Source organism: Schistocerca piceifrons, chromosome 5 (genome assembly GCF_021461385.2).
Source record: "Schistocerca piceifrons isolate TAMUIC-IGC-003096 chromosome 5, iqSchPice1.1, whole genome shotgun sequence".
Taxonomy (NCBI): Eukaryota; Metazoa; Arthropoda; class Insecta; order Orthoptera; family Acrididae; genus Schistocerca; species Schistocerca piceifrons.
The window spans coordinates 10853437-10862790 of NC_060142.1; the positions used below are offsets into that span (position 1 = coordinate 10853437).

General features: G+C 45.8%; 1 pseudogene; it reads left to right on the forward strand.

Annotated features, from left to right (window-relative positions):
* Positions 1–8776: 8776 nt before the first annotated feature.
* Positions 8777–8894, forward strand: LOC124799870 (annotated as a pseudogene).
* Positions 8895–9354: the final 460 nt, after the last annotated feature.

A 9354-nucleotide genomic window follows, 5' to 3' on the forward strand; every position in this document is an offset into this window, starting at 1 on the left:
ATATCACGTAACTAATGGGGAGGTTCTGAATAGAATTGGGGGAGGAGGAATTTGTGGCACAACTTGACTAGAAAAAGGCACCAGTTGGTAGGACATGTTCTGACAATTTAGTATTGGAGGAAAGCGTGGAGAGTAAAAATAGTAAAGAGAGACGAAGGGATGAATGCAATAAGCAGATTCAGAAGGATGTAGGGCGCAGGAGCTATTTCCGAGATCAAGGTGGTTGCACAGTACAGAGTAGTGTGGAGAGTTACATCAAACCAGTCACATCTGCATCAAACAACGATATTTCCAGAATGAGATTTTCACTCTGCTGTGGAGTGTGCGCTGATATGAAACTTCCTGGCAGATTAGAATTGTGTGCCGGAATGAAACTCGATCTCGGGACCTTTGCCTTCCGCGGGCAAGTGCTCTACCAAATGAGCTACCCAAGTACGACCCGTCTTCAGTTCTGCAAGGTTAGCAGAACAGCTTCTCTGAAGTTTGGAAGGTAGGAGACGAGGTACTGGTTAGAATTGAAGCTGTGAGGACGGGTTGTGAGTCGTGCTTGGGTAGCTCAGTTGGTAGAGTACTTGCCCGCGAAAGGCAAAGGTCCCGAGCTCGAGTCTCAGTACGGAACACAGTTTTAATCTGCCAGGAAGTTTTAAACAACGATATGATAACAGCTTACACGATACAGTTTCGTTTGGCGTTGAAACGTCACCAAGACATGCCGCTGTAATATGATACACTCTGTCGTCGACCATCTTCCACAGGCATAGTCGCCTCATACACTTGAGTAGTTAACAATTGTAGTGAAACCGAAGATTGCTTCCCAATATGAATGGAACAGCTCACTTGGAGTCATTTCATAGCCTTATCCCTCTGAAAAAAAAGAGCAGTAGTGTCGTTGCCATGGAGGGACATTTCCATTTTTTTTCTTTTTTTAGGGCCGTTCAAAAAGAAACAAGCCGGAGTCTGGAATACGCAAACCGGTGACAGGCGTGTGTGGCGTGTGTAACGACGGGGTGTGGTTCCGACCAGAGTGTGGAAGTTCACAGCCTGTCGCTAGAGGGCACGCGTGCACGTCACGTGACTAGACGGAGGTAGCAGCAGCATGCATCAGTCGTCCAAAAATGCCAGTTTCATTGCAAACAGTGACATGGAGGTGTCAAATGAAGAGCAAAGAGGTGTAATCCGTTTTCTGACATCGGAAGGAGTAGGAGGAACGGACATTCATCGACGAATGTCACAAGTGTATGGCGAACACTGCATGTCCCTTGCAAGGGTCAAGGCGTGGCACAAGTGCTTCAGGGAAGGACGGGAGTCGTTAGCCGATGATGCGCGGTCTGGAGCACCACACTGCATTGCCGACGACATCGTCCAGCTGGTGGATGCACTCATTACCCAGGACCGCCGAGTGACAGTGAAAGCCATAGCTGCCATGGTCAGATTCAGCGTTGGAAGTGTTCAAACCATCGTGAAGGAACGACTGCACATGCGCCAAGTGTCTGCCTAATGGGTGCCCCACAGCCTTCAACCACACCAGGAAACATGTCGAATGGCCCACTGTCTTGGTCATCTGCAGCGCTATGCTCGGAAAGAGAATGCGTTCCCGGCACGAGTGGTGGCTGGAGATGAGTCATGGTGTCATCACTTCGAACCAGAATCAGAACGACATCCAGGGTCACCACCACCAAAAAAAAGCCAAGGCCACCCACACGAGTGCAGGAAAGGTTATGCTGACGTTCTTCTTTGACCAAGATGGCCCCCTTCTGATACACTTCCTGCAACACGGGACAGCAGTCAATGCCCAGCGTTACTCGCAAACTTTGAACACCCTTTGCCAAGCGATCAAATCGAAACGACCAGGCAGTCTCACTTATGGCGTCATTCTGCTCCGCGACGATGCAAAGCCTCATACGGGCCACACAGTGGCGGCACTCCTGCAGAAATTCAAATGGGAGGTTCTCTGCCACCCTCCACACAGTCCGGACCTCCCTCCCTGTGATTACGCCATTTCCATTTTTGGACGCATTAAAAAGGCTCTGAGGGGCAAACGATTCACGTCGGACGACGTCGTCCATCTATACGTTCTGAACTGGTTAACATCGCAACCCCAGGAATTTTACGAGACAGCCATTCACCGCCTTGTCTCACAGTGGGACAAGTGTCTGAACAGTCACGGTCGATATTTCTAATACGAGGTACTGATTTCCGTAATTATGCCTCCGGCTCGTTTCCTTTTGACTGCCCCTCGTATGAAACGAAGATTTTGCACTATACAGAGACAAGAGAAACATGTGTTAATCGGAAAACAACTTTTATTCAAGCATTCGAGTTTGAATATTATGATAAACTTAAGATTTTATCTTACGCAGAATGTAAGACAAGTGAGTGCTAAATCATTTACAAAATTATGATAAGGCACTCAATCTTTCCGAGAAATCAAATGAATCAAATATGTAGAATTAAAAGATAATACCACATAAGGACACTAATAAAAATTAAGCATCATCTAGAAACAATTCCAAGCAAAAACCACAGAAATGTGCAAAATCATCATATAAAAAAATACTGATAAAAATGGAAGTTACAGAGAAATAAATATACGAAGTTTACAAGTTGAAGTGCTACGAAAATCAGATAAAACAAGGGGGTTAGAACATGTTTGTGTGGAGGACATAAAAGTATAGCTTTCCACACATTCCGGGAGTGGTGTGTATTGAAGTCGTGTCTTTGAGTCATCCTAGAACGTTAAACTCATTTAAATTAAGATGAACGAATAGTTATCGAAATGGGACATCTAGTTATTGGTTAATAGGCTAAAAACGTGGCGTGGTGAATAAGTGAAACAGACTGAAGTTCATGTGTTTTACAAGTGAAACATTAAACAAGCAAATCACTGATACAATCTTTGATCAGTCCTGCCGTGAAGCACACAGAACTTTCAAGGAGAGTGGTGTACGAACATTCCTTCTCAATTAATGGTTCAAATGGCTCTGAGCACTATGGGACTTAACATCCTAGGTCATCAGTCCCCTAGAACTTAGAACTACTTAAATCTAACTAATCTAAAGACATCACACACACATCCATACCCGAGGCAGGATTCGAACCTGCGACCATAGCAGTCCCGCAGTTCCGGACTGAAGCGCCTAGAACCGCACGGCCACCGCGGCCGGCCTTCTCAATTAATCATCTAGATTAAAGTTCATTCGACACATGCGAAACAAGAATGTAAAACAATGGCACTAGATAATTTTCAGTATTGCTGAAAAGAAACACACGGATTTTGCTCTATTTTTATAGTACTTTGGAAGACAGGTGACGCGCAGAAACACTGACGGGGTTGGAGTATGTGGGGGACCTGCAGGAGGGATACTTGTGGCACCGTGGGAGAGCTTTACGTGCGCTCGTCGGCGGCTGTTGGCTGTGCAGCTGCGACGCAGGTCGCCTCCCCGCCTACGGAGTCCCTCGGCTGCCTGGGTGCGGCTCGTGCTGCACTGCGTCCGCAGGCGCGGAGACGGCAGGCGGGCGTCGACCACGAGCACTGGCTAGCAGCGGAGTCCTGACAGCACACCACTCTGGGTGTCGGCACGGATGTAGGCCACACATCACCGCAATACAGTGCTCGGTCGTAACAGGACGGCTCGAAATGTGCTGCAGCCCCCTCGTCTGCCCCGGACTGCCCGCAATCGCTTTGACGGCCCCTCGGCCTCCCTGCCGAGACAGGTGTAGGTCCACAGCCGCCGTCAGCCCTACCGACCTGCTGCAGGGTCAGGCAGCAGCAGCGGTGACGTCACGAGGGGCCGGAGGCTGTCCGCTGGAACCGGCATTCCCCGTACGTTCCGTCTTTTTGACGCTCGCCACTGTTTTCGTGACCTCGCTGGACCACGGCAGTCGCATTCTCGCTGACCACTGGACACACGGGCAAGTACACACTGTCGTACATCTACAGTGTCAAAATTACACGATCCGTCTGGTCTCCCCAAGTAAGCTTTACAACGCAATTTGTAACCTAGGCTAATACCTTTACCCTAACCTAGAATGAGAAAAATCGATTTGTCCCAAGGATTTTGCAATAGTAAAGAAAAAAAATAGAATTAACATCTTGGAATTGAAAGGTGTCCGCTTGTTGGCGTTATTCAGCCAGTCAGCCAAGCAGCAGTAGCCCGCTGAGACACAAGCAGCAACAGGGAAGTAACCGATATTGTCACTTTTACGAGTTCCTAACTAGGAGCGAATTGTATAATATTATCTGTGTGCTTTAATAGTCTAGTTTCTTCAGTTTCTGCGTGTTTATTTAATATCTTATAGCCACAGTTCTCTAGTTTTCGTCTGCGTCGGGAAGTAAACCGATCTCGTGACATATTACAAGTTCCTAATCAGGAGCGAATTATTTAATTTCACTTGAGTGCTTCGGTAGTTACGTTTTTGAATCTCTGCGTATTAATCTAATTTAATAGACACAGTTTCTGCGTTTTCGTCAGGGTCTACAGTAGAGTTCAAACCACGTACCGATAGTCCGTTTATCTGCATACTTTACTTTTCCACGGTCTTTAGTATGGAGAGGGACTACGTCTGTTGTGTGCGGATGCGAGCCGAGTTTGTGGCACTTGGCTCTCAGCTTCAGGCTGTGATGGCTTCGGTTACACAGCTTGAGGCTGCAGTGGATGGGCACCACTGTTGTGGGCTGCCGTGGGTATCCAAGGGACGTCCAGTATGGCCGAGTCCTCCGATCGGTCCTCACCGGTGGCCAGTCCAGTTACTGCTCGCTGTGAGCGCTCACCCGGAGCGTAGCAGGAGGCGAAAGACTTCCCAGGCGGCCGCACGTAATACCTCCCCAGTTTGTCCAGGTGCTGTCTGTGGCTGACACTGTCGCTGAGACAGACGCTGTCGCCTGTCCCGTTTCAGAGGAAACCTCTCAGCCTGCAAGATCCGGGCAGTCACAGAGGGTGGGATTATTGTTAGTTGGGAGCTCCAACGTTAGGCATGTTATGGTTCCCCTTAGGGACATGGCTGCCAAGAAGGGAAAGAAAACCGATGTGCTCTCCGTGTGCATACCGAGTGGAGTAATTACAGATGTGGAACGAGTCCTCCCGCATGGCACGAAGAGCACAGGGTGCAGCCAACTGCAGGTGGTTGCTCACGTCGGTACCAATGATGTGTGTCACTTTGGATCAGAAGAGATTCCCTCTGGTTTCGAGAGGCTAACGGAAGTGGTGAAGGCTGCCAGTCTTGCTTGCAAGATGAAAACAGAGCTGACAATTTGCAGCATTGTCGATAGGACCGATTACAGACCTCTGGTACAGAGCCGAGTGGAGGGTCTGAATCAGTGGCTCAGACGGTTCTGCGACCGTGTAGGCTGCAGGTTCCTCGACTTGCGCCAAAGAGTGGTTGGGTTTCGGGTTCCGCTGAATAGGTCAGGTGTCCACTATACGCAGGAGTCGGCTACACGAGTAGCAGGGGCTGTGTGGTGTGGACTGGGCGATTTTTTAGGTTAGAGGGTCTCGGAAAAACACGTGAAGGGCTTCAGTCACAAAGGGTGCAGGCCGAACACGGGAAGAGCGTAGATACAGGAACCATCGGTATAACAGCTGTAAATTGTCGTAGCTGTGTGGGGAAAGTACCAGAGCTCTAAGCGCTGATGAAAGCACTGATGCTCAAATCGTTACAGGCACTGAAAGCTGGCTAAAGCCGAATATAAGCTCAGCCGAAATTTTTGCGAAGAAGCTAACGGTGTTTCGAAAGGATGGGCTAAACACGGTTGGCGGTGGCGTGTTTGTTGCTGCTAGAAGTAGTTTATCCTGTCGCAAAATTGAAGTAGATAGTTCCTGTGAGTTAGTATAGGCAGAGGTCATCATTGGTAATCGGAATAAAATAATAATTGGATCCTTTTACCGACCTTCCAATTCAGGTGATACAATTGCTGAAACGTTCAAAGAAAACTTGAGTTTTGATTGATTTATTAATTTGATTTCTTGATTTCAAACACGTACCCGACTCATACGATTGTAGTTGGTGGTGACTTTAATTTACCCTCGATATGCTGGTGAAAGTACGTGTTTAATTCCGGAGATACGCATAAAACATCACCCAAAATTGTACTAAACGCATTCTCTAAAAATTATTTCGAGCAGTTACTTCATGAGCCCATGCGAATGGTAAACGGTTGTGAAAACACACTTGACCTCTCAGCAACAAATAATCCTGAGTTAATAACGAGCATCAAAACGGACGCAGGGATTAGTGAACACAGGGCTGTCGTAGCGAGACTGAATACCGTAACACCCAAATGCTCCAAAAATAAACGAAAAATATACCTACTCAAAAAAGCAGATAAAAATTCACTTGACGCCTTCCTGAGAGACAATCTCTACTCCTTCCAAATTAATAATATAAGTGTAGATCAGATGTGGCATGAATTCAAAGAAATAGTATCGGCAGCAATTGAAAGATTTATACCAAATAAATTAACAAACTATGGAGCTGATCTTCCTTGGTACACAAAACGGGTCAGAAAACTGTTGCAGAACCAACGGAACAAACATGCCAAATTTAATCCCCAAGATTGGCGTTCTTTTAGAGAAGTTCGAAATTTAGCGCGCACTTCAATGCGAGAAGCTTATAACCGTTTCCACAACGAAACTTTGTCTCGAAACCTGGCAGAAAATCCAAAAATACGTCAGCGGTAAGAAACAGTCAATGCCTTCTTTGCGTGATAGCAATGGAGATGCGATCGAAGACAGTGCTGCCAAAGCAGAATTACTAAACACAACCTTTGAAATGCCTTCACAAAAGAAGACGAAGTAAATATCCCAGAATTCGAATCAAGAACAGCTGCCAACATGAGTAACGTAGAAGTAAATAACCTCGGAATAGTGAACCAACTTAAATCACTTAATAAAAGCAAGTCTTCTGGTCCAGACTGTATACCAATTAGGTTTCTTTCGGAGGATCCTGATGCATTAGCTCCATACTCAACAGTCATATACATCCGTTCGCTCGACGAAAGATCCGTACCCAAAGACTGGAAAGTTGCACAGGTCGCATAGATATCCAAGAAAGGTAGTGGGAGTAATCCACTTAATTACAGGCCCATATCATTAACGTCGATATGCAGTAAAATTTTGGAACATATATTGTGTTCGAACATTATGCATTACCTCGAAGAAAACTGTCTATTGACACAAATGGGTTTAGAAAACATCGTTCCTGTGAAACGCAACTAGCTCTTTATTCACATGAAGTGTTGAGTGCTATTGACGAGGGATTTCAGCTCGATTCCGTACTTCTGGATTTCCGGAAGGCTTTTGACACTGCACCACACAAGCGGCTGTTAGTGAAATTGCGTGCTTATGGAATATCGTCTCAGGTAAGTGACTGGATTTGTGATTTCCTGTCAGGGAGGTCACAGCACGTAGTAACTGACGGAAAGTCATCGAGTAAAACGGAAGTGATTTCTGGCATTCCCCAAGGTAGTGTTATAAGCCTTTTCCTGTTCCTTATCTATATAAATGATTTGGAGACAATCTGAGAAGCCGTCTTATGTTGTTTTCAGATTACACTGTTGTTTATCGACTATCAGAAGATCAAAACAAATTTGAAAACGATTTTGAAAAGATATCTGAATGGTGCGAAAAGTGGCAGCTGACCCTAAATAACGAAAAATGTGAGGTCATCCACGTGAGTGCTAAAACGAATTCGTTAAACTTCGGTTACACGATAAATCAGTGAAATCTGAAGGCCGAAAATTCAACTAAATACCTAGGAATTACAATTAAGAACTACTTAAATTTGAAGGAACACGTAGAAAATGTTGTGGGGAAGGCTAACCCAAGACTGCGTTTTATTGGCAGGACACTTAGAAAATGTAACAGTCCTACCAAGGAGACTGCCTACACTACGCTTGTCCATCGTCTTTTGGAATACTACTGAGCTGTGTGGGATCCTTACCAGATAAGACCGACGGTGTACATCGAAAAAGTTCAGAGAAAGACAGCACGTTTTTTATTACCTCGAAATGTGGGAGAGTGTGTCACAGAAACGATACAGGATTTGGGTTGGACATCATTAAAAGAAAGGCGTTAGTTCGTTGCGACGGAATCTTCTCACGAAATTCCAATCACCAACTTTCTCCTCCGAATGAGAAAATATTTTGTTGATATCGACTTACATAGGGAGAAACGATAACCACTATAAAATAAGAAAAATCAGAGCTCGTAGGGAGAGACAAAGGTGTTCATTCTTTCCGCGGGCTATACGAGATTGGAATTATAGAGAATTGTGATTTGCAGAGTATCGATGTAGATGTAGATGTAGATGTAGAAAGGTGTGCCTCAGAGACTTTTACAAAACGGTGACCACAACATTCTTAAAAAACTTACTTGAAATTTTTTTGCCTCGCTGAGGCTCCGAAATTGCAGGATATGCCCTAAAGGTTTTATACACAACAGGTTTCACAGCATTTTAAAATTTCATGAATCAGTAATGCTATCGAACTGAGTGAAGGACAAAAAAAAAAAAAATTCTAACTTAACGGTGAACGGGCAAATGACTCGCTATCAGTGGTCACATACTAAAAAAGGGATTGCGACAGAGGACAAACAGTAAAAAATGGGCTTCGCAATGGAGAACACGTTCTCATACAGCGGAAGTACTGTATCAACTACACAACTATACAAACGTAGATCTACACCTCCTGAGATGTGACTTACCCAAACACATGGCTCACTAGAGTAAGTAGCTACCCTTCGTATCATCTTCCATTATTACAACAGCATAAACACATACTGCCAACTGCCTTACCGCAGTGGTAACACCGGTTTCCGTCAGATCACCGACGTTAAGCGTTGTTGGGTTCGGCTAGCACTTGGATGGGCGACCATCCGGTCTGCCGAGCGCAGTTGGTCAACTGGGTGCACTCAGCCCTTGTGAGGCAAACTGAGGAGCTACTCGATTGAGAAGTAGCGGCTCCGGTCTTGGAAAGTGACACAGAGCCGGGAGAGCGGTGTGCTGACCATATGCCCCACCACATCCGCATCCAGTGACGCCTATGGGCGGCCGGTCGGTACCGTTGGGCCTTCATGGCCTGTTCGGGAGGAGTTTAGTTTTAGTTTTATAAACACATACTACTACTTACGACAACAACAGAAACAGTTCTATTAATACAAACATGTACCATGACTTAAGATATAACACAAATAGTTCTATTACTACAAAATACAAATTTCGTCTGTACTTCTCCGTGCTTCACATCGCTCCCTATCTTTCTCACGCTAGACGCTGCACCTTCCTGTGGTCTCACACCTGTCACGAGAGGGTATGCCATATCCAGAACATAGTTCCATCGACCGGTATCATCGGGTCGAA